The following is a 22,108-nucleotide window of genomic DNA, read 5'->3' on the forward strand; positions in this document are numbered from 1 at the left end:
CGATAAGAATTTGGATTAGGTTTCATTTGAAATTGAAATTTTTTGCGAAAAGAAAAATGCTATTCAGATTGCGTTAAAAAAATAAAAAAGCGGCAAAAAGTTGTTGACGAGGCCAACAACACGCGGTGTTCCCAAGCGGTCCCCCATCTAAGTACTAACCGCGCCCGACGCTGCTTAATTTCGGTGATCGGACGAGAACCGATGTGTTCAGCGTGGTATGGTCGTTGGCGAAAGTCGCAGGGCTAAGTGTTGGCCTTATACTCTGAATTCCACTCCTGCCCAGAGATATATTTACATCAGCTTCGAACAATATAGAAAATGCTTATAATCGTAGGAAAAACTTTAAAACGGGGCTGGAGAGTTCTGATTTATAAATCAGTGCAAGAAATATTTTTGAAAACATCGATAAGAATTTGGATTAGGTTTCATTTGAAATTGAAATTTTTTGCGAAAAGAAAAATGCTATTCAGATTGCGTTAAAAAAATAAAAAAGCGGCAAAAAGTTGTTGACGAGGCCAACAACACGCGGTGTTCCCAAGCGGTCCCCCATCTAAGTACTAACCGCGCCCGACGCTGCTTAATTTCGGTGATCGGACGAGAACCGATGTGTTCAGCGTGGTATGGTCGTTGGCGAAAGTCGCAGGGCTAAGTGTTGGCCTTATACTCTGAATTCCACTCCTGCCCAGATATATTTACATCAGCTTCGAACAATATAGAAAATGCTTATAATCGTAGGAAAAACTTTAAAACGGGGCTGGAGAGTTCTGATTTATAAATCAGTGCAAGAAATATTTTTGAAAACATCGATAAGAATTTGGATTAGGTTTCATTTGAAATTGAAATTTTTTGCGAAAAGAAAAATGCTATTCAGATTGCGTTAAAAAAATAAAAAAGCGGCAAAAAGTTGTTGACGAGGCCAACAACACGCGGTGTTCCCAAGCGGTCCCCCATCTAAGTACTAACCGCGCCCGACGCTGCTTAATTTCGGTGATCGGACGAGAACCGATGTGTTCAGCGTGGTATGGTCGTTGGCGAAAGTCGCAGGGCTAAGTGTTGGCCTTATACTCTGAATTCCACTCCTGCCCAGATATATTTACATCAGCTTCGAACATATAGAAAATGCTTATAATCGTAGGAAAAACTTTGAAACGGGGCTGGAGAGTTCTGATTTATAAATCAGTGCAAGAAATATTTTTGAAAACATCGATAAGAATTTGGATTAGGTTTCATTTGAAATTGAAATTTTTTGCGAAAAGAAAAATGCTATTCAGATTGCGTTAAAAAAATAAAAAAGCGGCAAAAAGTTGTTGACGAGGCCAACAACACGCGGTGTTCCCAAGCGGTCCCCCATCTAAGTACTAACCGCGCCCGACGCTGCTTAATTTCGGTGATCGGACGAGAACCGATGTGTTCAGCGTGGTATGGTCGTTGGCGAAAGTCGCAGGGCTAAGTGTTGGCCTTATACTCTGAATTCCACTCCTGCCCAGATATATTTACATCAGCTTCGAACATATAGAAAATGCTTATAATCGTAGGAAAAACTTTGAAACGGGGCTGGAGAGTTCTGATTTATAAATCAGTGCAAGAAATATTTTTGAAAACATCGATAAGAATTTGGATTAGGTTTCATTTGAAATTGAAATTTTTTGCGAAAAGAAAAATGCTATTCAGATTGCGTTAAAAAAATAAAAAAGCGGCAAAAAGTTGTTGACGAGGCCAACAACACGCGGTGTTCCCAAGCGGTCCCCCATCTAAGTACTAACCGCGCCCGACGCTGCTTAATTTCGGTGATCGGACGAGAACCGATGTGTTCAGCGTGGTATGGTCGTTGGCGAAAGTCGCAGGGCTAAGTGTTGGCCTTATACTCTGAATTCCACTCCTGCCCAGATATATTTACATCAGCTTCGAACATATAGAAAATGCTTATAATCGTAGGAAAAACTTTAAAACGGGGCTGGAGAGTTCTGATTTATAAATCAGTGCAAGAAATATTTTTGAAAACATCGATAAGAATTTGGATTAGGTTTCATTTGAAATTGAAATTTTTTGCGAAAAGAAAAATGCTATTCAGATTGCGTTAAAAAAATAAAAAAGCGGCAAAAAGTTGTTGACGAGGCCAACAACACGCGGTGTTCCCAAGCGGTCCCCCATCTAAGTACTAACCGCGCCCGACGCTGCTTAATTTCGGTGATCGGACGAGAACCGATGTGTTCAGCGTGGTATGGTCGTTGGCGAAAGTCGCAGGGCTAAGTGTTGGCCTTATACTCTGAATTCCACTCCTGCCCAGATATATTTACATCAGCTTCGAACAATATAGAAAATGCTTATAATCGTAGGAAAAACTTTAAAACGGGGCTGGAGAGTTCTGATTTATAAATCAGTGCAAGAAATATTTTTGAAAACATCGATAAGAATTTGGATTAGGTTTCATTTGAAATTGAAATTTTTTGCGAAAAGAAAAATGCTATTCAGATTGCGTTAAAAAAATAAAAAAGCGGCAAAAAGTTGTTGACGAGGCCAACAACACGCGGTGTTCCCAAGCGGTCCCCCATCTAAGTACTAACCGCGCCCGACGCTGCTTAATTTCGGTGATCGGACGAGAACCGATGTGTTCAGCGTGGTATGGTCGTTGGCGAAAGTCGCAGGGCTAAGTGTTGGCCTTATACTCTGAATTCCACTCCTGCCCAGATATATTTACATCAGCTTCGAACATATAGAAAATGCTTATAATCGTAGGAAAAACTTTAAACGGGGCTGGAGAGTTCTGATTTATAAATCAGTGCAAGAAATATTTTTGAAAACATCGATAAGAATTTGGATTAGGTTTCATTTGAAATTGAAATTTTTTGCGAAAAGAAAAATGCTATTCAGATTGCGTTAAAAAAATAAAAAAGCGGCAAAAAGTTGTTGACGAGGCCAACAACACGCGGTGTTCCCAAGCGGTCCCCCATCTAAGTACTAACCGCGCCCGACGCTGCTTAATTTCGGTGATCGGACGAGAACCGATGTGTTCAGCGTGGTATGGTCGTTGGCGAAAGTCGCAGGGCTAAGTGTTGGCCTTATACTCTGAATTCCACTCCTGCCCAGATATATTTACATCAGCTTCGAACATATAGAAAATGCTTATAGTCGTAGGAAAAACTTTGAAACGGGGCTGGAGAGTTCTGATTTATAAATCAGTGCAAGAAATATTTTTGAAAACATCGATAAGAATTTGGATTAGGTTTCATTTGAAATTGAAATTTTTTGCGAAAAGAAAAATGCTATTCAGATTGCGTTAAAAAAATAAAAAAGCGGCAAAAAGTTGTTGACGAGGCCAACAACACGCGGTGTTCCCAAGCGGTCCCCCATCTAAGTACTAACCGCGCCCGACGCTGCTTAATTTCGGTGATCGGACGAGAACCGATGTGTTCAGCGTGGTATGGTCGTTGGCGAAAGTCGCAGGGCTAAGTGTTGGCCTTATACTCTGAATTCCACTCCTGCCCAGATATATTTACATCAGCTTCGAACATATAGAAAATGCTTATAATCGTAGGAAAAACTTTAAAACGGGGCTGGAGAGTTCTGATTTATAAATCAGTGCAAGAAATATTTTTGAAAACATCGATAAGAATTTGGATTAGGTTTCATTTGAAATTGAAATTTTTTGCGAAAAGAAAAATGCTATTCAGATTGCGTTAAAAAAATAAAAAAGCGGCAAAAAGTTGTTGACGAGGCCAACAACACGCGGTGTTCCCAAGCGGTCCCCCATCTAAGTACTAACCGCGCCCGACGCTGCTTAATTTCGGTGATCGGACGAGAACCGATGTGTTCAGCGTGGTATGGTCGTTGGCGAAAGTCGCAGGGCTAAGTGTTGGCCTTATACTCTGAATTCCACTCCTGCCCAGATATATTTACATCAGCTTCGAACATATAGAAAATGCTTATAATCGTAGGAAAAACTTTAAAACGGGGCTGGAGAGTTCTGATTTATAAATCAGTGCAAGAAATATTTTTGAAAACATCGATAAGAATTTGGATTAGGTTTCATTTGAAATTGAAATTTTTTGCGAAAAGAAAAATGCTATTCAGATTGCGTTAAAAAAATAAAAAAGCGGCAAAAAGTTGTTGACGAGGCCAACAACACGCGGTGTTCCCAAGCGGTCCCCCATCTAAGTACTAACCGCGCCCGACGCTGCTTAATTTCGGTGATCGGACGAGAACCGATGTGTTCAGCGTGGTATGGTCGTTGGCGAAAGTCGCAGGGCTAAGTGTTGGCCTTATACTCTGAATTCCACTCCTGCCCAGAGATATATTTACATCAGCTTCGAACAATATAGAAAATGCTTATAATCGTAGGAAAAACTTTAAAACGGGGCTGGAGAGTTCTGATTTATAAATCAGTGCAAGAAATATTTTTGAAAACATCGATAAGAATTTGGATTAGGTTTCATTTGAAATTGAAATTTTTTGCGAAAAGAAAAATGCTATTCAGATTGCGTTAAAAAAATAAAAAAGCGGCAAAAAGTTGTTGACGAGGCCAACAACACGCGGTGTTCCCAAGCGGTCCCCCATCTAAGTACTAACCGCGCCCGACGCTGCTTAATTTCGGTGATCGGACGAGAACCGATGTGTTCAGCGTGGTATGGTCGTTGGCGAAAGTCGCAGGGCTAAGTGTTGGCCTTATACTCTGAATTCCACTCCTGCCCAGATATATTTACATCAGCTTCGAACATATAGAAAATGCTTATAATGGTAGGAAAAACTTTGAAACGGGGCTGGAGAGTTCTGATTTATAAATCAGTGCAAGAAATATTTTTGAAAACATCGATAAGAATTTGGATTAGGTTTCATTTGAAATTGAAATTTTTTGCGAAAAGAAAAATGCTATTCAGATTGCGTTAAAAAAATAAAAAAGCGGCAAAAAGTTGTTGACGAGGCCAACAACACGCGGTGTTCCCAAGCGGTCCCCCATCTAAGTACTAACCGCGCCCGACGCTGCTTAATTTCGGTGATCGGACGAGAACCGATGTGTTCAGCGTGGTATGGTCGTTGGCGAAAGTCGCAGGGCTAAGTGTTGGCCTTATACTCTGAATTCCACTCCTGCCCAGATATATTTACATCAGCTTCGAACAATATAGAAAATGCTTATAATCGTAGGAAAAACTTTAAAACGGGGCTGGAGAGTTCTGATTTATAAATCAGTGCAAGAAATATTTTTGAAAACATCGATAAGAATTTGGATTAGGTTTCATTTGAAATTGAAATTTTTTGCGAAAAGAAAAATGCTATTCAGATTGCGTTAAAAAAATAAAAAAGCGGCAAAAAGTTGTTGACGAGGCCAACAACACGCGGTGTTCCCAAGCGGTCCCCCATCTAAGTACTAACCGCGCCCGACGCTGCTTAATTTCGGTGATCGGACGAGAACCGATGTGTTCAGCGTGGTATGGTCGTTGGCGAAAGTCGCAGGGCTAAGTGTTGGCCTTATACTCTGAATTCCACTCCTGCCCAGATATATTTACATCAGCTTCGAACATATAGAAAATGCTTATAATCGTAGGAAAAACTTTAAAACGGGGCTGGAGAGTTCTGATTTATAAATCAGTGCAAGAAATATTTTTGAAAACATCGATAAGAATTTGGATTAGGTTTCATTTGAAATTGAAATTTTTTGCGAAAAGAAAAATGCTATTCAGATTGCGTTAAAAAAATAAAAAAGCGGCAAAAAGTTGTTGACGAGGCCAACAACACGCGGTGTTCCCAAGCGGTCCCCCATCTAAGTACTAACCGCGCCCGACGCTGCTTAATTTCGGTGATCGGACGAGAACCGATGTGTTCAGCGTGGTATGGTCGTTGGCGAAAGTCGCAGGGCTAAGTGTTGGCCTTATACTCTGAATTCCACTCCTGCCCAGATATATTTACATCAGCTTCGAACATATAGAAAATGCTTATAATCGTAGGAAAAACTTTAAAACGGGGCTGGAGAGTTCTGATTTATAAATCAGTGCAAGAAATATTTTTGAAAACATCGATAAGAATTTGGATTAGGTTTCATTTGAAATTGAAATTTTTTGCGAAAAGAAAAATGCTATTCAGATTGCGTTAAAAAAATAAAAAAGCGGCAAAAAGTTGTTGACGAGGCCAACAACACGCGGTGTTCCCAAGCGGTCCCCCATCTAAGTACTAACCGCGCCCGACGCTGCTTAATTTCGGTGATCGGACGAGAACCGATGTGTTCAGCGTGGTATGGTCGTTGGCGAAAGTCGCAGGGCTAAGTGTTGGCCTTATACTCTGAATTCCACTCCTGCCCAGATATATTTACATCAGCTTCGAACATATAGAAAATGCTTATAATCGTAGGAAAAACTTTAAAACGGGGCTGGAGAGTTCTGATTTATAAATCAGTGCAAGAAATATTTTTGAAAACATCGATAAGAATTTGGATTAGGTTTCATTTGAAATTGAAATTTTTTGCGAAAAGAAAAATGCTATTCAGATTGCGTTAAAAAAATAAAAAAGCGGCAAAAAGTTGTTGACGAGGCCAACAACACGCGGTGTTCCCAAGCGGTCCCCCATCTAAGTACTAACCGCGCCCGACGCTGCTTAATTTCGGTGATCGGACGAGAACCGATGTGTTCAGCGTGGTATGGTCGTTGGCGAAAGTCGCAGGGCTAAGTGTTGGCCTTATACTCTGAATTCCACTCCTGCCCAGATATATTTACATCAGCTTCGAACATATAGAAAATGCTTATAATCGTAGGAAAAACTTTGAAACGGGGCTGGAGAGTTCTGATTTATAAATCAGTGCAAGAAATATTTTTGAAAACATCGATAAGAATTTGGATTAGGTTTCATTTGAAATTGAAATTTTTTGCGAAAAGAAAAATGCTATTCAGATTGCGTTAAAAAAATAAAAAAGCGGCAAAAAGTTGTTGACGAGGCCAACAACACGCGGTGTTCCCAAGCGGTCCCCCATCTAAGTACTAACCGCGCCCGACGCTGCTTAATTTCGGTGATCGGACGAGAACCGATGTGTTCAGCGTGGTATGGTCGTTGGCGAAAGTCGCAGGGCTAAGTGTTGGCCTTATACTCTGAATTCCACTCCTGCCCAGAGATATTTACATCAGCTTCGAACATATAGAAAATGCTTATAATCGTAGGAAAAACTTTAAAACGGGGCTGGAGAGTTCTGATTTATAAATCAGTGCAAGAAATATTTTTGAAAACATCGATAAGAATTTGGATTAGGTTTCATTTGAAATTGAAATTTTTTGCGAAAAGAAAAATGCTATTCAGATTGCGTTAAAAAAATAAAAAAGCGGCAAAAAGTTGTTGACGAGGCCAACAACACGCGGTGTTCCCAAGCGGTCCCCCATCTAAGTACTAACCGCGCCCGACGCTGCTTAATTTCGGTGATCGGACGAGAACCGATGTGTTCAGCGTGGTATGGTCGTTGGCGAAAGTCGCAGGGCTAAGTGTTGGCCTTATACTCTGAATTCCACTCCTGCCCAGATATATTTACATCAGCTTCGAACATATAGAAAATGCTTATAATCGTAGGAAAAACTTTAAAACGGGGCTGGAGAGTTCTGATTTATAAATCAGTGCAAGAAATATTTTTGAAAACATCGATAAGAATTTGGATTAGGTTTCATTTGAAATTGAAATTTTTTGCGAAAAGAAAAATGCTATTCAGATTGCGTTAAAAAAATAAAAAGCGGCAAAAAGTTGTTGACGAGGCCAACAACACGCGGTGTTCCCAAGCGGTCCCCCATCTAAGTACTAACCGCGCCCGACGCTGCTTAATTTCGGTGATCGGACGAGAACCGATGTGTTCAGCGTGGTATGGTCGTTGGCGAAAGTCGCAGGGCTAAGTGTTGGCCTTATACTCTGAATTCCACTCCTGCCCAGATATATTTACATCAGCTTCGAACATATAGAAAATGCTTATAATCGTAGGAAAAACTTTAAAACGGGGCTGGAGAGTTCTGATTTATAAATCAGTGCAAGAAATATTTTTGAAAACATCGATAAGAATTTGGATTAGGTTTCATTTGAAATTGAAATTTTTTGCGAAAAGAAAAATGCTATTCAGATTGCGTTAAAAAAATAAAAAAGCGGCAAAAAGTTGTTGACGAGGCCAACAACACGCGGTGTTCCCAAGCGGTCCCCCATCTAAGTACTAACCGCGCCCGACGCTGCTTAATTTCGGTGATCGGACGAGAACCGATGTGTTCAGCGTGGTATGGTCGTTGGCGAAAGTCGCAGGGCTAAGTGTTGGCCTTATACTCTGAATTCCACTCCTGCCCAGATATATTTACATCAGCTTCGAACAATATAGAAAATGCTTATAATCGTAGGAAAAACTTTAAAACGGGGCTGGAGAGTTCTGATTTATAAATCAGTGCAAGAAATATTTTTGAAAACATCGATAAGAATTTGGATTAGGTTTCATTTGAAATTGAAATTTTTTGCGAAAAGAAAAATGCTATTCAGATTGCGTTAAAAAAATAAAAAAGCGGCAAAAAGTTGTTGACGAGGCCAACAACACGCGGTGTTCCCAAGCGGTCCCCCATCTAAGTACTAACCGCGCCCGACGCTGCTTAATTTCGGTGATCGGACGAGAACCGATGTGTTCAGCGTGGTATGGTCGTTGGCGAAAGTCGCAGGGCTAAGTGTTGGCCTTATACTCTGAATTCCACTCCTGCCCAGATATATTTACATCAGCTTCGAACAATATAGAAAATGCTTATAATCGTAGGAAAAACTTTAAAACGGGGCTGGAGAGTTCTGATTTATAAATCAGTGCAAGAAATATTTTTGAAAACATCGATAAGAATTTGGATTAGGTTTCATTTGAAATTGAAATTTTTTGCGAAAAGAAAAATGCTATTCAGATTGCGTTAAAAAAATAAAAAAGCGGCAAAAAGTTGTTGACGAGGCCAACAACACGCGGTGTTCCCAAGCGGTCCCCCATCTAAGTACTAACCGCGCCCGACGCTGCTTAATTTCGGTGATCGGACGAGAACCGATGTGTTCAGCGTGGTATGGTCGTTGGCGAAAGTCGCAGGGCTAAGTGTTGGCCTTATACTCTGAATTCCACTCCTGCCCAGATATATTTACATCAGCTTCGAACATATAGAAAATGCTTATAATCGTAGGAAAAACTTTGAAACGGGGCTGGAGAGTTCTGATTTATAAATCAGTGCAAGAAATATTTTTGAAAACATCGATAAGAATTTGGATTAGGTTTCATTTGAAATTGAAATTTTTTGCGAAAAGAAAAATGCTATTCAGATTGCGTTAAAAAAATAAAAAAGCGGCAAAAAGTTGTTGACGAGGCCAACAACACGCGGTGTTCCCAAGCGGTCCCCCATCTAAGTACTAACCGCGCCCGACGCTGCTTAATTTCGGTGATCGGACGAGAACCGATGTGTTCAGCGTGGTATGGTCGTTGGCGAAAGTCGCAGGGCTAAGTGTTGGCCTTATACTCTGAATTCCACTCCTGCCCAGATATATTTACATCAGCTTCGAACATATAGAAAATGCTTATAATCGTAGGAAAAACTTTAAAACGGGGCTGGAGAGTTCTGATTTATAAATCAGTGCAAGAAATATTTTTGAAAACATCGATAAGAATTTGGATTAGGTTTCATTTGAAATTGAAATTTTTTGCGAAAAGAAAAATGCTATTCAGATTGCGTTAAAAAAATAAAAAAGCGGCAAAAAGTTGTTGACGAGGCCAACAACACGCGGTGTTCCCAAGCGGTCCCCCATCTAAGTACTAACCGCGCCCGACGCTGCTTAATTTCGGTGATCGGACGAGAACCGATGTGTTCAGCGTGGTATGGTCGTTGGCGAAAGTCGCAGGGCTAAGTGTTGGCCTTATACTCTGAATTCCACTCCTGCCCAGATATATTTACATCAGCTTCGAACATATAGAAAATGCTTATAATCGTAGGAAAAACTTTAAAACGGGGCTGGAGAGTTCTGATTTATAAATCAGTGCAAGAAATATTTTTGAAACATCGATAAGAATTTGGATTAGGTTTCATTTGAAATTGAAATTTTTTGCGAAAAGAAAAATGCTATTCAGATTGCGTTAAAAAAATAAAAAAGCGGCAAAAAGTTGTTGACGAGGCCAACAACACGCGGTGTTCCCAAGCGGTCCCCCATCTAAGTACTAACCGCGCCCGACGCTGCTTAATTTCGGTGATCGGACGAGAACCGATGTGTTCAGCGTGGTATGGTCGTTGGCGAAAGTCGCAGGGCTAAGTGTTGGCCTTATACTCTGAATTCCACTCCTGCCCAGAGATATATTTACATCAGCTTCGAACAATATAGAAAATGCTTATAATCGTAGGAAAAACTTTAAAACGGGGCTGGAGAGTTCTGATTTATAAATCAGTGCAAGAAATATTTTTGAAAACATCGATAAGAATTTGGATTAGGTTTCATTTGAAATTGAAATTTTTTGCGAAAAGAAAAATGCTATTCAGATTGCGTTAAAAAAATAAAAAAGCGGCAAAAAGTTGTTGACGAGGCCAACAACACGCGGTGTTCCCAAGCGGTCCCCCATCTAAGTACTAACCGCGCCCGACGCTGCTTAATTTCGGTGATCGGACGAGAACCGATGTGTTCAGCGTGGTATGGTCGTTGGCGAAAGTCGCAGGGCTAAGTGTTGGCCTTATACTCTGAATTCCACTCCTGCCCAGATATATTTACATCAGCTTCGAACATATAGAAAATGCTTATAATCGTAGGAAAAACTTTAAAACGGGGCTGGAGAGTTCTGATTTATAAATCAGTGCAAGAAATATTTTTGAAAACATCGATAAGAATTTGGATTAGGTTTCATTTGAAATTGAAATTTTTTGCGAAAAGAAAAATGCTATTCAGATTGCGTTAAAAAAATAAAAAAGCGGCAAAAAGTTGTTGACGAGGCCAACAACACGCGGTGTTCCCAAGCGGTCCCCCATCTAAGTACTAACCGCGCCCGACGCTGCTTAATTTCGGTGATCGGACGAGAACCGATGTGTTCAGCGTGGTATGGTCGTTGGCGAAAGTCGCAGGGCTAAGTGTTGGCCTTATACTCTGAATTCCACTCCTGCCCAGATATATTTACATCAGCTTCGAACAATATAGAAAATGCTTATAATCGTAGGAAAAACTTTAAAACGGGGCTGGAGAGTTCTGATTTATAAATCAGTGCAAGAAATATTTTTGAAAACATCGATAAGAATTTGGATTAGGTTTCATTTGAAATTGAAATTTTTTGCGAAAAGAAAAATGCTATTCAGATTGCGTTAAAAAAATAAAAAAGCGGCAAAAAGTTGTTGACGAGGCCAACAACACGCGGTGTTCCCAAGCGGTCCCCCATCTAAGTACTAACCGCGCCCGACGCTGCTTAATTTCGGTGATCGGACGAGAACCGATGTGTTCAGCGTGGTATGGTCGTTGGCGAAAGTCGCAGGGCTAAGTGTTGGCCTTATACTCTGAATTCCACTCCTGCCCAGAGAATATATTTACATCAGCTTCGAACAATATAGAAAATGCTTATAATCGTAGGAAAAACTTTAAAACGGGGCTGGAGAGTTCTGATTTATAAATCAGTGCAAGAAATATTTTTGAAAACATCGATAAGAATTTGGATTAGGTTTCATTTGAAATTGAAATTTTTTGCGAAAAGAAAAATGCTATTCAGATTGCGTTAAAAAAATAAAAAAGCGGCAAAAAGTTGTTGACGAGGCCAACAACACGCGGTGTTCCCAAGCGGTCCCCCCTCTAAGTACTAACCGCGCCCGACGCTGCTTAATTTCGGTGATCGGACGAGAACCGATGTGTTCAGCGTGGTATGGTCGTTGGCGAAAGTCGCAGGGCTAAGTGTTGGCCTTATACTCTGAATTCCACTCCTGCCCAGATATATTTACATCAGCTTCGAACATATAGAAAATGCTTATAGTCGTAGGAAAAACTTTGAAACGGGGTTGGAGAGTTCTGATTTATAAATCAGTGCAAGAAATATTTTTGAAAACATCGATAAGAATTTGGATTAGGTTTCATTTGAAATTGAAATTTTTTGCGAAAAGAAAAATGCTATTCAGATTGCGTTAAAAAAATAAAAAAGCGGCAAAAAGTTGTTGACGAGGCCAACAACACGCGGTGTTCCCAAGCGGTCCCCCATCTAAGTACTAACCGCGCCCGACGCTGCTTAATTTCGGTGATCGGACGAGAACCGATGTGTTCAGCGTGGTATGGTCGTTGGCGAAAGTCGCAGGGCTAAGTGTTGGCCTTATACTCTGAATTCCACTCCTGCCCAGATATATTTACATCAGCTTCGAACATATAGAAAATGCTTATAATCGTAGGAAAAACTTTAAAACGGGGCTGGAGAGTTCTGATTTATAAATCAGTGCAAGAAATATTTTTGAAAACATCGATAAGAATTTGGATTAGGTTTCATTTGAAATTGAAATTTTTTGCGAAAAGAAAAATGCTATTCAGATTGCGTTAAAAAAATAAAAAAGCGGCAAAAAGTTGTTGACGAGGCCAACAACACGCGGTGTTCCCAAGCGGTCCCCCATCTAAGTACTAACCGCGCCCGACGCTGCTTAATTTCGGTGATCGGACGAGAACCGATGTGTTCAGCGTGGTATGGTCGTTGGCGAAAGTCGCAGGGCTAAGTGTTGGCCTTATACTCTGAATTCCACTCCTGCCCAGAGATATATTTACATCAGCTTCGAACAATATAGAAAATGCTTATAATCGTAGGAAAAACTTTAAAACGGGGCTGGAGAGTTCTGATTTATAAATCAGTGCAAGAAATATTTTTGAAAACATCGATAAGAATTTGGATTAGGTTTCATTTGAAATTGAAATTTTTTGCGAAAAGAAAAATGCTATTCAGATTGCGTTAAAAAAATAAAAAAGCGGCAAAAAGTTGTTGACGAGGCCAACAACACGCGGTGTTCCCAAGCGGTCCCCCATCTAAGTACTAACCGCGCCCGACGCTGCTTAATTTCGGTGATCGGACGAGAACCGATGTGTTCAGCGTGGTATGGTCGTTGGCGAAAGTCGCAGGGCTAAGTGTTGGCCTTATACTCTGAATTCCACTCCTGCCCAGAGATATATTTACATCAGCTTCGAACAATATAGAAAATGCTTATAATCGTAGGAAAAACTTTAAAACGGGGCTGGAGAGTTCTGATTTATAAATCAGTGCAAGAAATATTTTTGAAAACATCGATAAGAATTTGGATTAGGTTTCATTTGAAATTGAAATTTTTTGCGAAAAGAAAAATGCTATTCAGATTGCGTTAAAAAAATAAAAAAGCGGCAAAAAGTTGTTGACGAGGCCAACAACACGCGGTGTTCCCAAGCGGTCCCCCATCTAAGTACTAACCGCGCCCGACGCTGCTTAATTTCGGTGATCGGACGAGAACCGATGTGTTCAGCGTGGTATGGTCGTTGGCGAAAGTCGCAGGGCTAAGTGTTGGCCTTATACTCTGAATTCCACTCCTGCCCAGATATATTTACATCAGCTTCGAACATATAGAAAATGCTTATAATCGTAGGAAAAACTTTAAAACGGGGCTGGAGAGTTCTGATTTATAAATCAGTGCAAGAAATATTTTTGAAAACATCGATAAGAATTTGGATTAGGTTTCATTTGAAATTGAAATTTTTTGCGAAAAGAAAAATGCTATTCAGATTGCGTTAAAAAAATAAAAAAGCGGCAAAAAGTTGTTGACGAGGCCAACAACACGCGGTGTTCCCAAGCGGTCCCCCATCTAAGTACTAACCGCGCCCGACGCTGCTTAATTTCGGTGATCGGACGAGAACCGATGTGTTCAGCGTGGTATGGTCGTTGGCGAAAGTCGCAGGGCTAAGTGTTGGCCTTATACTCTGAATTCCACTCCTGCCCAGATATATTTACATCAGCTTCGAACATATAGAAAATGCTTATAATCGTAGGAAAAACTTTAAAACGGGGCTGGAGAGTTCTGATTTATAAATCAGTGCAAGAAATATTTTTGAAAACATCGATAAGAATTTGGATTAGGTTTCATTTGAAATTGAAATTTTTTGCGAAAAGAAAAATGCTATTCAGATTGCGTTAAAAAAATAAAAAAGCGGCAAAAAGTTGTTGACGAGGCCAACAACACGCGGTGTTCCCAAGCGGTCCCCCATCTAAGTACTAACCGCGCCCGACGCTGCTTAATTTCGGTGATCGGACGAGAACCGATGTGTTCAGCGTGGTATGGTCGTTGGCGAAAGTCGCAGGGCTAAGTGTTGGCCTTATACTCTGAATTCCACTCCTGCCCAGATATATTTACATCAGCTTCGAACATATAGAAAATGCTTATAATCGTAGGAAAAACTTTAAAACGGGGCTGGAGAGTTCTGATTTATAAATCAGTGCAAGAAATATTTTTGAAAACATCGATAAGAATTTGGATTAGGTTTCATTTGAAATTGAAATTTTTTGCGAAAAGAAAAATGCTATTCAGATTGCGTTAAAAAAATAAAAAAGCGGCAAAAAGTTGTTGACGAGGCCAACAACACGCGGTGTTCCCAAGCGGTCCCCATCTAAGTACTAACCGCGCCCGACGCTGCTTAATTTCGGTGATCGGACGAGAACCGATGTGTTCAGCGTGGTATGGTCGTTGGCGAAAGTCGCAGGGCTAAGTGTTGGCCTTATACTCTGAATTCCACTCCTGCCCAGATATATTTACATCAGCTTCGAACATATAGAAAATGCTTATAATCGTAGGAAAAACTTTAAAACGGGGCTGGAGAGTTCTGATTTATAAATCAGTGCAAGAAATATTTTTGAAACATCGATAAGAATTTGGATTAGGTTTCATTTGAAATTGAAATTTTTTGCGAAAAGAAAAATGCTATTCAGATTGCGTTAAAAAAATAAAAAAGCGGCAAAAAGTTGTTGACGAGGCCAACAACACGCGGTGTTCCCAAGCGGTCCCCCATCTAAGTACTAACCGCGCCCGACGCTGCTTAATTTCGGTGATCGGACGAGAACCGATGTGTTCAGCGTGGTATGGTCTTTGGCGAAAGTCTCAGGTCTAAGTGTTGGCCTTATACTCTGAATTCCACTCCTGCCCAGATATATTTACATCAGCTTCGAACATATAGAAAATGCTTATAATCGTAGGAAAAACTTTAAAACGGGGCTGGAGAGTTCTGATTTATAAATCAGTGCAAGAAATATTTTTGAAAACATCGATAAGAATTTGGATTAGGTTTCATTTGAAATTGAAATTTTTTGCGAAAAGAAAAATGCTATTCAGATTGCGTTAAAAAAATAAAAAAGCGGCAAAAAGTTGTTGACGAGGCCAACAACACGCGGTGTTCCCAAGCGGTCCCCCATCTAAGTACTAACCGCGCCCGACGCTGCTTAATTTCGGTGATCGGACGAGAACCGATGTGTTCAGCGTGGTATGGTCGTTGGCGAAAGTCGCAGGGCTAAGTGTTGGCCTTATACTCTGAATTCCACTCCTGCCCAGATATATTTACATCAGCTTCGAACATATAGAAAATGCTTATAATCGTAGGAAAACTTTGAAACGGGGCTGGAGAGTTCTGATTTATAAATCAGTGCAAGAAATATTTTGAAAACATCGATAAGAATTTGGATTAGGTTTCATTTGAAATTGAAATTTTTGCGAAAAGAAAAATGCTATTCAGATTGCGTTAAAAAAATAAAAAAGCGGCAAAAAGTTGTTGACGAGGCCAACAACACGCGGTGTTCCCAAGCGGTCCCCCATCTAAGTACTAACCGCGCCCGACGCTGCTTAATTTCGGTGATCGGACGAGAACCGATGTGTTCAGCGTGGTATGGTCGTTGACGAAAGTCGCAGGGCTAAGTGTTGGCCTTATACTCTGAATTCCACTCCTGCCCAGAGATTATATTTACATCAGCTTCGAACAATATAGAAAATGCTTATAATCGTAGGAAAAACTTTGAAACGGGGCTGGAGAGTTCTGATTTATAAATCAGTGCAAGAAATATTTTTGAAAACATCGATAAGAATTTGGATTAGGTTTCATTTGAAATTGAAATTTTTTGCGAAAAGAAAAATTCTATTCAGATTGCGTTAAAAAAATAAAAAAGCGGCAAAAAGTTGTTGACGAGGCCAACAACACGCGGTGTTCCCAAGCGGTCCCCCATCTAAGTACTAACCGCGCCCGACGCTGCTTAATTTCGGTGATCGGACGAGAACCGATGTGTTCAGCGTGGTATGGTCGTTGGCGAAAGTCGCAGGGCTAAGTGTTGGCCTTATACTCTGAATTCCACTCCTGCCCAGATATATTTACATCAGCTTCGAACAATATAGAAAGGGGTTATAAGCGTAGGCTACCGATTGAAACCGCGCTGGAGAGTTCTGATTTATAAATCAGTGCAAGAAATATTTTTGAAAACATCGATAAGAATTTGGATTAGGTTTCATTTGAAATTGAAATTTTTTGCGAAAAGAAAAATGCTATTTAGATTGCGTTAAAAAAATAAAAAAGCGGCAAAAAGTTGTTGACGAGGCCAACAACACGCGGTGTTCCCAAGCGGTCCCCCATCTAAGTACTAACCGCGCCCGACGCTGCTTAATTTCGGTGATCGGACGAGAACCGATGTGTTCAGCGTGGTATGGTCGTTGGCGAAAGTCGCAGGGCTAAGTGTTGGCCTTATACTCTGAATTCCACTCCTGCCCAGATATATTTACATCAGCTTCGAACATATAGAAAATGCTTATAATCGTAGGAAAAACTTTAAAACGGGGCTGGAGAGTTCTGATTTATAAATCAGTGCAAGAAATATTTTTGAAAACATCGATAAGAATTTGGATTAGGTTTCATTTGAAATTGAAATTTTTTGCGAAAAGAAAATGCTATTCAGATTGCGTTAAAAAATAAAAAGCGGCAAAAAGTTGTTGACGAGGCACAACAACACGCGGTGTTCCCAAGCGGTCCCCATCTAAGTACTAACCGCGCCCGACGCTGCTTAATTTCGGTGATCGGACGAGAACCGATGTGTTCAGCGTGGTATGGTCGTTGGCGAAAGTCGCAGGGCTAAGTGTTGGCCTTATACTCTGAATTCCACTCCTGCCCAGATATATTTACATCAGCTTCGAACATATAGAAAATGCTTATAGTCGTAGGAAAAACTTTAAACGGGCTGGAGAGTTCTGATTTATAAATCAGTGCAAGAAATATTTTTGAAAACATCGATAAGAATTTGGATTAGGTTTCATTTGAAATTGAAATTTTTTGCGAAAAGAAAAATGCTATTCAGATTGCGTTAAAAAAATAAAAAAGCGGCAAAAAGTTGTTGACGAGGCCAACAACACGCGGTGTTCCCAAGCGGCCCCCATCTAAGTACTAACCGCGCCCGACGCTGCTTAATTTCGGTGATCGGACGAGAACCGATGTGTTCAGCGTGGTATGGTCGTTGGCGAAAGTCGCAGGGCTAAGTGTTGGCCTTATACTCTGAATTCCACTCCTGCCCAGATATATTTACATCAGCTTCGAACATATAGAAAATGCTTATAATCGTAGGAAAAACTTTAAAACGGGGCTGGAGAGTTCTGATTTATAAATCAGTGCAAGAAATATTTTTGAAAACATCGATAAGAATTTGGATTAGGTTTCTTTGAAATTGAAATTTTTTGCGAAAAGAAAAATGCTATTCAGATTGCGTTAAAAAAATAAAAAAGCGGCAAAAAGTTGTTGGACGGAGGCCAACAACACGCGGTGTTCCCAAGCGGTCCCCCATCTAAGTACTAACCGCGCCCGACGCTGCTTAATTTCGGTGATCGGACGAGAACCGATGTGTTCAGCGTGGTATGGTCGTTGGCGAAAGCCGCAGGGCTAAGTGTTGGCCTTATACTCTGAATTCCACTCCTGCCCAGATATATTTACATCAGCTTCGAACATATAGAAAATGCTTATAATCGTAGGAAAAACTTTAAAACGGGGCTGGAGAGTTCTGATTTATAAATCAGTGCAAGAAATATTTTTGAAAACATCGATAAGAATTTGGATTAGGTTTCATTTGAAATTGAAATTTTTTGCGAAAAGAAAAATGCTATTCAGATTGCGTTAAAAAAATAAAAAAGCGGCAAAAAGTTGTTGACGAGGCCAACAACACGCGGTGTTCCCAAGCGGTCCCCCATCTAAGTACTAACCGCGCCCGACGCTGCTTAATTTCGGTGATCGGACGAGAACCGATGTGTTCAGCGTGGTATGGTCGTTGGCGAAAGTCGCAGGGCTAAGTGTTGGCCTTATACTCTGAATTCCACTCCTGCCCAGATATATTTACATCAGCTTCGACATATAGAAAATGCTTATAATCGTAGGAAAAACTTTAAAACGGGGCTGGAGAGTTCTGATTTATAAATCAGTGCAAGAAATATTTTTGAAACATCGATAAGAATTTGGATTAGGTTTCATTTGAAATTGAAATTTTTTGCGAAAAGAAAAATGCTATTCAGATTGCGTTAAAAAAATAAAAAGCGGCAAAAAGTTGTTGACGAGGCCAACAAACGCGGTGTTCCCAAGCGGTCCCCCATCTAAGTACTAACCGCGCCCGACGCTGCTTAATTTCGGTGATCGGACGAGAACCGATGTGTTCAGCGTGGTATGGTCGTTGGCGAAAGTCGCAGGGCTAAGTGTTGGCCTTATACTCTGAATTCCACTCCTGCCCAGATATATTTACATCAGCTTCGAACATATAGAAAATGCTTATAATCGTAGGAAAAACTTTAAAACGGGGCTGGAGAGTTCTGATTTATAAATCAGTGCAAGAAATATTTTTGAAAACATCGATAAGAATTTGGATTAGGTTTTCATTTGAAATTGAAATTTTTTGCGAAAAGAAAAATGCTATTCAGATTGCGTTAAAAAAATAAAAAAGCGGCAAAAAGTTGTTGACGAGGCCAACAACACGCGGTGTTCCCAAGCGGTCCCCCATCTAAGTACTAACCGCGCCCGACGCTGCTTAATTTCGGTGATCGGACGAGAACCGATGTGTTCAGCGTGGTATGGTCGTTGGCGAAAGTCGCAGGGCTAAGTGTTGGCCTTATACTCTGAATTCCACTCCTGCCCAGATATATTTACATCAGCTTCGAACATATAGAAAATGCTTATAATCGTAGGAAAAACTTTAAAACGGGGCTGGAGAGTTCTGATTTATAATCAGTGCAAGAAAATATTTTTGAAAACATCGATAAGAGATTTGGATTAGGTTTCATTTGAAATTGAAATTTTTTGCGAAAAGAAAAATGCTATTCAGATTGCGTTAAAAAAATAAAAAAGCGGCAAAAAGTTGTTGACGAGGCCAACAACACGCGGTGTTCCCAAGCGGTCCCCCATCTAAGTACTAACCGCGCCCGACGCTGCTTAATTTCGGTGATCGGACGAGAACCGATGTGTTCAGCGTGGTATGGTCGTTGGCGAAAGTCGCAGGGCTAAGTGTTGGCCTTATACTCTGAATTCCACTCCTGCCCAGATATTTTACATCAGCTTCGAACATATAGAAAATGCTTATAATCGTAGGAAAAACTTTAAAACGGGGCTGGAGAGTTCTGATTTATAAATCAGTGCAAGAATATTTTTGAAAACATCGATAAGAATTTGGATTAGGTTTCATTGAAATTGAAATTTTTTGCGAAAAGAAAATGCTATTCAGATTGCGTTAAAAAAATAAAAAAGCGGCAAAAGTTGTTGACGGAGGCCAACAACACGCGGTGTTCCCAAGCGGTCCCCATCTAAGTACTAACCGCGCCCGACGCTGCTTAATTTCGGTGATGATCGGACGAAACCGATGTGTTCAGCGTGGTATGGTCGTTGGCGAAAGTCGCAGGGCTAAGGTGTTGGCCTTATACTCTGAATTCCACTCCTGCCCGATATATTTACATCAGCTTCGAACATATAGAAAAATGCTTATAATCGTAGGAAAAACTTTAAAACGGGGCTGGAGAGTTCTGATTTATAAATCAGTGCAAGAAATATTTTTGAAAACATCGATAGAATTTGATTTGGATTAGGTTTCATTTGAAATTGAAATTTTTTTGCGAAAAGAAAAATGCTATTCAGATTGCGTTAAAAAAATAAAAAAGCGGCAAAAAGTGTTGACGAGGCCAACAACACGCGGTGTTCCAAGCGGTCCCCCATCTAAGTACTAACCGCGCCCGACGCTGCTTAATTTCGGTGATCGGACGAGAACCGATGTGTTCAGCGTGGTATGGTCGTTGGCGAAAGTCGCAGGGCTAAGTGTTGGCCTTATACTCTGAATTCCACTCCTGCCAGAGATTATTTACATCAGCTTCGAACAATATAGAAAATGCTTATAATCGTAGGAAAAACTTTAAAACGGGGCTGGAGAGTTCTGATTTATAAATCAGTGCAAGAAATTTTTTGAAAACATCGATAAAAATTTGGATTAGGTTTCATTTGAAATTGAAATTTTTTGCGAAAAGAAAAATGCTATTCAGATTGCGTTAAAAAAATAAAAAAGCGGCAAAAAGTTGTTGACGAGGCCAACAACACGCGGTGTTCCCAGCGGTCCCCCATCTAAGTACTAACCGCGCCCGACGCTGCTTAATTTCGGTGATCGGACGAGAACCGATGTGTTCAGCGTGGTATGGTCGTTGGCGAAAGTCGCAGGCTAAGTGTTGGCCTTATACTCTGAATTCCACTCCTGCCCAGAGATATATTACATCAGCTTCGAACATATAGAAAATGCTTATAATCGTAGGAAAAACTTTAAAACGGGGCTGGAGAGTTCTTATATATAAATCAGTGCAAGAAATATTTAAGAAACCAACGATAAGAATATGGATTAGGTTTCATTTGAAATTGAAATTTTTTGCGAAAAGAAAAATGCTATTCAGATTGCGTTAAAAAAATAAAAAAGCGGCAAAAAGTTGTTGACGAGGCAACAACACGCGGTGTTCCCAGCGGTCCCCCATCTAAGTACTAACCCGCGCCCGACGCTGCTTAATTTCGGTGATCGGACGAGAACCGATGTGTTCAGCGTGGTATGGTCGTTGGCGAAAGTCGCAGAGCTAAGTGTTGGCCTTATACTCTGAATTCCACTCCTGCCCAGATATATTTACATCAGCTTCGAACATATGAAAATGCTTATAATCGTAGGAAAACTTTAAAACGGGCTGGAGAGTTCGGATTTTTAAATCAGTGCAAGAAATATTTTTTGAAAACATCGATAAGAATTTGGATTAGGTTTCATTTGAATTGAAATTTTTTGCGAAAAGAAAAATGCTATTCAGATTGCGTTAAAAAAATAAAAAAGCGGGCAAAATTTTTTGACGAGGCCAACAACACGCGGTGTTCCCAAGCGGTCCCCATCTAAGTACTAACCGCGCCCGACGCTGCTTAATTTCGGTGATCGGACGAGAACCGATGTGTTCAGCGTGGTATGGTCGTTGGCGAAAGTCGCAGTGCTAAGTGTTGGCCTTATACTCTGAATTCCACTCCTGCCCAGATATATTTACATCAGCTTCGAAAATATAGAAAATGGCTTATAAATCGTAGGAAAACTTTAAAACGGGGCTGGAGAGTTCTGATTTATAAATCAGTGCAAGAAATATTTTTGAAAACATCGATATAATTTGGATTAGGTTTCATTTGAAATTGAAATTTTTTGCGAAAAGAAAAAATGCTATTCAGATTGCGTTAAAAAAATAAAAAAGCGGCAAATTGTTGACGAGGCCAACAACACGCGGTGTTTCCCAAGCGGTCCCCCATCTAAAGTACTAACCGCGCCCGACGCTGCTTAATTTCGGTGATCGGACGAGAACCGATGTGTTCAGCGTGGTATGGTCGTTTGGCGAAAGTCGCAGGGCTAAGTGTTGCCTTATACTCTGAATTCCACTCCTGCCCAGATATATTTACATCAGCTTCGAACATATAGAAAATGCTTATAATCGTAGGAAAAACTTTAAACGGGCTGGAGAGTTCTGATTTATAAATCAGTGCAAGAAAATATTTTTGAAAACATCGATAAGAATTTGGATTAGGTTTCATTTGAAATTGAAATTTTTTTGCGAAAAGAAAAATGCTATTCAGATTGCGTTAAAAAAATAAAAAAGCGGCAAAA

At 40.5% G+C, this 22,108-nt stretch overlaps 50 non-coding genes and 5 pseudogenes across 50 annotated transcripts; all 55 read right to left on the minus strand.

Annotated features, from left to right (window-relative positions):
* Positions 1–110: 110 nt before the first annotated feature.
* Positions 111–229, minus strand: LOC138914069 (5S ribosomal RNA). Its single transcript, XR_011419953.1, has one exon. It is a non-coding gene; the product is annotated as a 5S ribosomal RNA (ribosomal RNA).
* A 284-nt stretch (positions 230–513) lies between these two features.
* LOC138914070 (5S ribosomal RNA) lies at positions 514–632 on the minus strand. Its single transcript, XR_011419954.1, has one exon. It is a non-coding gene; the product is annotated as a 5S ribosomal RNA (ribosomal RNA).
* A 282-nt stretch (positions 633–914) lies between these two features.
* On the minus strand, positions 915–1,033 carry LOC138914071 (5S ribosomal RNA). The gene has a single exon (XR_011419955.1). It is a non-coding gene; the product is annotated as a 5S ribosomal RNA (ribosomal RNA).
* A 281-nt stretch (positions 1,034–1,314) lies between these two features.
* On the minus strand, positions 1,315–1,433 carry LOC138914072 (5S ribosomal RNA). Its single transcript, XR_011419956.1, has one exon. It is a non-coding gene; the product is annotated as a 5S ribosomal RNA (ribosomal RNA).
* A 281-nt stretch (positions 1,434–1,714) lies between these two features.
* On the minus strand, positions 1,715–1,833 carry LOC138914073 (5S ribosomal RNA). The gene has a single exon (XR_011419957.1). It is a non-coding gene; the product is annotated as a 5S ribosomal RNA (ribosomal RNA).
* Positions 1,834–2,114: 281 nt separating this feature from the next.
* LOC138914075 (5S ribosomal RNA) lies at positions 2,115–2,233 on the minus strand. Its single transcript, XR_011419959.1, has one exon. It is a non-coding gene; the product is annotated as a 5S ribosomal RNA (ribosomal RNA).
* A 282-nt stretch (positions 2,234–2,515) lies between these two features.
* LOC138914076 (5S ribosomal RNA) lies at positions 2,516–2,634 on the minus strand. Its single transcript, XR_011419960.1, has one exon. It is a non-coding gene; the product is annotated as a 5S ribosomal RNA (ribosomal RNA).
* A 280-nt stretch (positions 2,635–2,914) lies between these two features.
* On the minus strand, positions 2,915–3,033 carry LOC138914077 (5S ribosomal RNA). The gene has a single exon (XR_011419961.1). It is a non-coding gene; the product is annotated as a 5S ribosomal RNA (ribosomal RNA).
* A 281-nt stretch (positions 3,034–3,314) lies between these two features.
* Positions 3,315–3,433, minus strand: LOC138914078 (5S ribosomal RNA). The gene has a single exon (XR_011419962.1). It is a non-coding gene; the product is annotated as a 5S ribosomal RNA (ribosomal RNA).
* A 281-nt stretch (positions 3,434–3,714) lies between these two features.
* On the minus strand, positions 3,715–3,833 carry LOC138914079 (5S ribosomal RNA). The gene has a single exon (XR_011419963.1). It is a non-coding gene; the product is annotated as a 5S ribosomal RNA (ribosomal RNA).
* Positions 3,834–4,114: 281 nt separating this feature from the next.
* Positions 4,115–4,233, minus strand: LOC138914080 (5S ribosomal RNA). The gene has a single exon (XR_011419964.1). It is a non-coding gene; the product is annotated as a 5S ribosomal RNA (ribosomal RNA).
* Positions 4,234–4,517: 284 nt separating this feature from the next.
* LOC138914081 (5S ribosomal RNA) lies at positions 4,518–4,636 on the minus strand. The gene has a single exon (XR_011419965.1). It is a non-coding gene; the product is annotated as a 5S ribosomal RNA (ribosomal RNA).
* Positions 4,637–4,917: 281 nt separating this feature from the next.
* LOC138914082 (5S ribosomal RNA) lies at positions 4,918–5,036 on the minus strand. The gene has a single exon (XR_011419966.1). It is a non-coding gene; the product is annotated as a 5S ribosomal RNA (ribosomal RNA).
* Positions 5,037–5,318: 282 nt separating this feature from the next.
* Positions 5,319–5,437, minus strand: LOC138914083 (5S ribosomal RNA). The gene has a single exon (XR_011419967.1). It is a non-coding gene; the product is annotated as a 5S ribosomal RNA (ribosomal RNA).
* A 281-nt stretch (positions 5,438–5,718) lies between these two features.
* On the minus strand, positions 5,719–5,837 carry LOC138914084 (5S ribosomal RNA). Its single transcript, XR_011419968.1, has one exon. It is a non-coding gene; the product is annotated as a 5S ribosomal RNA (ribosomal RNA).
* A 281-nt stretch (positions 5,838–6,118) lies between these two features.
* LOC138914086 (5S ribosomal RNA) lies at positions 6,119–6,237 on the minus strand. Its single transcript, XR_011419970.1, has one exon. It is a non-coding gene; the product is annotated as a 5S ribosomal RNA (ribosomal RNA).
* A 281-nt stretch (positions 6,238–6,518) lies between these two features.
* On the minus strand, positions 6,519–6,637 carry LOC138914087 (5S ribosomal RNA). Its single transcript, XR_011419971.1, has one exon. It is a non-coding gene; the product is annotated as a 5S ribosomal RNA (ribosomal RNA).
* A 281-nt stretch (positions 6,638–6,918) lies between these two features.
* Positions 6,919–7,037, minus strand: LOC138914088 (5S ribosomal RNA). Its single transcript, XR_011419972.1, has one exon. It is a non-coding gene; the product is annotated as a 5S ribosomal RNA (ribosomal RNA).
* Positions 7,038–7,318: 281 nt separating this feature from the next.
* Positions 7,319–7,437, minus strand: LOC138914089 (5S ribosomal RNA). The gene has a single exon (XR_011419973.1). It is a non-coding gene; the product is annotated as a 5S ribosomal RNA (ribosomal RNA).
* A 280-nt stretch (positions 7,438–7,717) lies between these two features.
* On the minus strand, positions 7,718–7,836 carry LOC138914090 (5S ribosomal RNA). Its single transcript, XR_011419974.1, has one exon. It is a non-coding gene; the product is annotated as a 5S ribosomal RNA (ribosomal RNA).
* A 281-nt stretch (positions 7,837–8,117) lies between these two features.
* LOC138914001 (5S ribosomal RNA) lies at positions 8,118–8,236 on the minus strand. The gene has a single exon (XR_011419892.1). It is a non-coding gene; the product is annotated as a 5S ribosomal RNA (ribosomal RNA).
* A 282-nt stretch (positions 8,237–8,518) lies between these two features.
* LOC138914002 (5S ribosomal RNA) lies at positions 8,519–8,637 on the minus strand. Its single transcript, XR_011419893.1, has one exon. It is a non-coding gene; the product is annotated as a 5S ribosomal RNA (ribosomal RNA).
* A 282-nt stretch (positions 8,638–8,919) lies between these two features.
* On the minus strand, positions 8,920–9,038 carry LOC138914003 (5S ribosomal RNA). Its single transcript, XR_011419894.1, has one exon. It is a non-coding gene; the product is annotated as a 5S ribosomal RNA (ribosomal RNA).
* A 281-nt stretch (positions 9,039–9,319) lies between these two features.
* LOC138914005 (5S ribosomal RNA) lies at positions 9,320–9,438 on the minus strand. Its single transcript, XR_011419895.1, has one exon. It is a non-coding gene; the product is annotated as a 5S ribosomal RNA (ribosomal RNA).
* Positions 9,439–9,719: 281 nt separating this feature from the next.
* LOC138914006 (5S ribosomal RNA) lies at positions 9,720–9,838 on the minus strand. Its single transcript, XR_011419896.1, has one exon. It is a non-coding gene; the product is annotated as a 5S ribosomal RNA (ribosomal RNA).
* Positions 9,839–10,118: 280 nt separating this feature from the next.
* On the minus strand, positions 10,119–10,237 carry LOC138914008 (5S ribosomal RNA). The gene has a single exon (XR_011419898.1). It is a non-coding gene; the product is annotated as a 5S ribosomal RNA (ribosomal RNA).
* Positions 10,238–10,521: 284 nt separating this feature from the next.
* Positions 10,522–10,640, minus strand: LOC138914009 (5S ribosomal RNA). Its single transcript, XR_011419900.1, has one exon. It is a non-coding gene; the product is annotated as a 5S ribosomal RNA (ribosomal RNA).
* Positions 10,641–10,921: 281 nt separating this feature from the next.
* On the minus strand, positions 10,922–11,040 carry LOC138914010 (5S ribosomal RNA). Its single transcript, XR_011419901.1, has one exon. It is a non-coding gene; the product is annotated as a 5S ribosomal RNA (ribosomal RNA).
* Positions 11,041–11,322: 282 nt separating this feature from the next.
* Positions 11,323–11,441, minus strand: LOC138914011 (5S ribosomal RNA). Its single transcript, XR_011419902.1, has one exon. It is a non-coding gene; the product is annotated as a 5S ribosomal RNA (ribosomal RNA).
* Positions 11,442–11,726: 285 nt separating this feature from the next.
* On the minus strand, positions 11,727–11,845 carry LOC138914027 (5S ribosomal RNA). The gene has a single exon (XR_011419918.1). It is a non-coding gene; the product is annotated as a 5S ribosomal RNA (ribosomal RNA).
* Positions 11,846–12,126: 281 nt separating this feature from the next.
* On the minus strand, positions 12,127–12,245 carry LOC138914012 (5S ribosomal RNA). Its single transcript, XR_011419903.1, has one exon. It is a non-coding gene; the product is annotated as a 5S ribosomal RNA (ribosomal RNA).
* Positions 12,246–12,526: 281 nt separating this feature from the next.
* Positions 12,527–12,645, minus strand: LOC138914013 (5S ribosomal RNA). The gene has a single exon (XR_011419904.1). It is a non-coding gene; the product is annotated as a 5S ribosomal RNA (ribosomal RNA).
* A 284-nt stretch (positions 12,646–12,929) lies between these two features.
* LOC138914014 (5S ribosomal RNA) lies at positions 12,930–13,048 on the minus strand. Its single transcript, XR_011419905.1, has one exon. It is a non-coding gene; the product is annotated as a 5S ribosomal RNA (ribosomal RNA).
* A 284-nt stretch (positions 13,049–13,332) lies between these two features.
* Positions 13,333–13,451, minus strand: LOC138914015 (5S ribosomal RNA). Its single transcript, XR_011419906.1, has one exon. It is a non-coding gene; the product is annotated as a 5S ribosomal RNA (ribosomal RNA).
* A 281-nt stretch (positions 13,452–13,732) lies between these two features.
* Positions 13,733–13,851, minus strand: LOC138914016 (5S ribosomal RNA). Its single transcript, XR_011419907.1, has one exon. It is a non-coding gene; the product is annotated as a 5S ribosomal RNA (ribosomal RNA).
* A 281-nt stretch (positions 13,852–14,132) lies between these two features.
* Positions 14,133–14,251, minus strand: LOC138914017 (5S ribosomal RNA). The gene has a single exon (XR_011419908.1). It is a non-coding gene; the product is annotated as a 5S ribosomal RNA (ribosomal RNA).
* A 281-nt stretch (positions 14,252–14,532) lies between these two features.
* On the minus strand, positions 14,533–14,650 carry LOC138914032 (5S ribosomal RNA). The gene has a single exon (XR_011419922.1). It is a non-coding gene; the product is annotated as a 5S ribosomal RNA (ribosomal RNA).
* A 280-nt stretch (positions 14,651–14,930) lies between these two features.
* Positions 14,931–15,049, minus strand: LOC138914028 (5S ribosomal RNA). The gene has a single exon (XR_011419919.1). It is a non-coding gene; the product is annotated as a 5S ribosomal RNA (ribosomal RNA).
* Positions 15,050–15,330: 281 nt separating this feature from the next.
* On the minus strand, positions 15,331–15,449 carry LOC138914019 (5S ribosomal RNA). Its single transcript, XR_011419910.1, has one exon. It is a non-coding gene; the product is annotated as a 5S ribosomal RNA (ribosomal RNA).
* A 278-nt stretch (positions 15,450–15,727) lies between these two features.
* Positions 15,728–15,846, minus strand: LOC138914026 (5S ribosomal RNA). Its single transcript, XR_011419917.1, has one exon. It is a non-coding gene; the product is annotated as a 5S ribosomal RNA (ribosomal RNA).
* A 285-nt stretch (positions 15,847–16,131) lies between these two features.
* Positions 16,132–16,250, minus strand: LOC138914020 (5S ribosomal RNA). Its single transcript, XR_011419911.1, has one exon. It is a non-coding gene; the product is annotated as a 5S ribosomal RNA (ribosomal RNA).
* A 282-nt stretch (positions 16,251–16,532) lies between these two features.
* Positions 16,533–16,651, minus strand: LOC138914021 (5S ribosomal RNA). The gene has a single exon (XR_011419912.1). It is a non-coding gene; the product is annotated as a 5S ribosomal RNA (ribosomal RNA).
* A 279-nt stretch (positions 16,652–16,930) lies between these two features.
* LOC138914040 (5S ribosomal RNA) lies at positions 16,931–17,048 on the minus strand (annotated as a pseudogene).
* Positions 17,049–17,327: 279 nt separating this feature from the next.
* On the minus strand, positions 17,328–17,445 carry LOC138914038 (5S ribosomal RNA). The gene has a single exon (XR_011419928.1). It is a non-coding gene; the product is annotated as a 5S ribosomal RNA (ribosomal RNA).
* A 282-nt stretch (positions 17,446–17,727) lies between these two features.
* LOC138914022 (5S ribosomal RNA) lies at positions 17,728–17,846 on the minus strand. The gene has a single exon (XR_011419913.1). It is a non-coding gene; the product is annotated as a 5S ribosomal RNA (ribosomal RNA).
* Positions 17,847–18,127: 281 nt separating this feature from the next.
* Positions 18,128–18,246, minus strand: LOC138914023 (5S ribosomal RNA). Its single transcript, XR_011419914.1, has one exon. It is a non-coding gene; the product is annotated as a 5S ribosomal RNA (ribosomal RNA).
* Positions 18,247–18,524: 278 nt separating this feature from the next.
* On the minus strand, positions 18,525–18,642 carry LOC138914039 (5S ribosomal RNA; annotated as a pseudogene).
* Positions 18,643–18,924: 282 nt separating this feature from the next.
* Positions 18,925–19,043, minus strand: LOC138914024 (5S ribosomal RNA). Its single transcript, XR_011419915.1, has one exon. It is a non-coding gene; the product is annotated as a 5S ribosomal RNA (ribosomal RNA).
* Positions 19,044–19,325: 282 nt separating this feature from the next.
* On the minus strand, positions 19,326–19,444 carry LOC138914025 (5S ribosomal RNA). The gene has a single exon (XR_011419916.1). It is a non-coding gene; the product is annotated as a 5S ribosomal RNA (ribosomal RNA).
* Positions 19,445–19,721: 277 nt separating this feature from the next.
* Positions 19,722–19,841, minus strand: LOC138914045 (5S ribosomal RNA; annotated as a pseudogene).
* A 286-nt stretch (positions 19,842–20,127) lies between these two features.
* Positions 20,128–20,245, minus strand: LOC138914037 (5S ribosomal RNA). Its single transcript, XR_011419927.1, has one exon. It is a non-coding gene; the product is annotated as a 5S ribosomal RNA (ribosomal RNA).
* A 281-nt stretch (positions 20,246–20,526) lies between these two features.
* LOC138914031 (5S ribosomal RNA) lies at positions 20,527–20,644 on the minus strand. The gene has a single exon (XR_011419921.1). It is a non-coding gene; the product is annotated as a 5S ribosomal RNA (ribosomal RNA).
* A 280-nt stretch (positions 20,645–20,924) lies between these two features.
* LOC138914043 (5S ribosomal RNA) lies at positions 20,925–21,043 on the minus strand (annotated as a pseudogene).
* Positions 21,044–21,321: 278 nt separating this feature from the next.
* Positions 21,322–21,439, minus strand: LOC138914033 (5S ribosomal RNA). The gene has a single exon (XR_011419923.1). It is a non-coding gene; the product is annotated as a 5S ribosomal RNA (ribosomal RNA).
* Positions 21,440–21,718: 279 nt separating this feature from the next.
* On the minus strand, positions 21,719–21,839 carry LOC138914044 (5S ribosomal RNA; annotated as a pseudogene).
* Positions 21,840–22,108: the final 269 nt, after the last annotated feature.

This window comes from Drosophila takahashii, unplaced genomic scaffold, assembly GCF_030179915.1.
Source record: "Drosophila takahashii strain IR98-3 E-12201 unplaced genomic scaffold, DtakHiC1v2 scaffold_106, whole genome shotgun sequence".
Taxonomy (NCBI): Eukaryota; Metazoa; Arthropoda; class Insecta; order Diptera; family Drosophilidae; genus Drosophila; species Drosophila takahashii.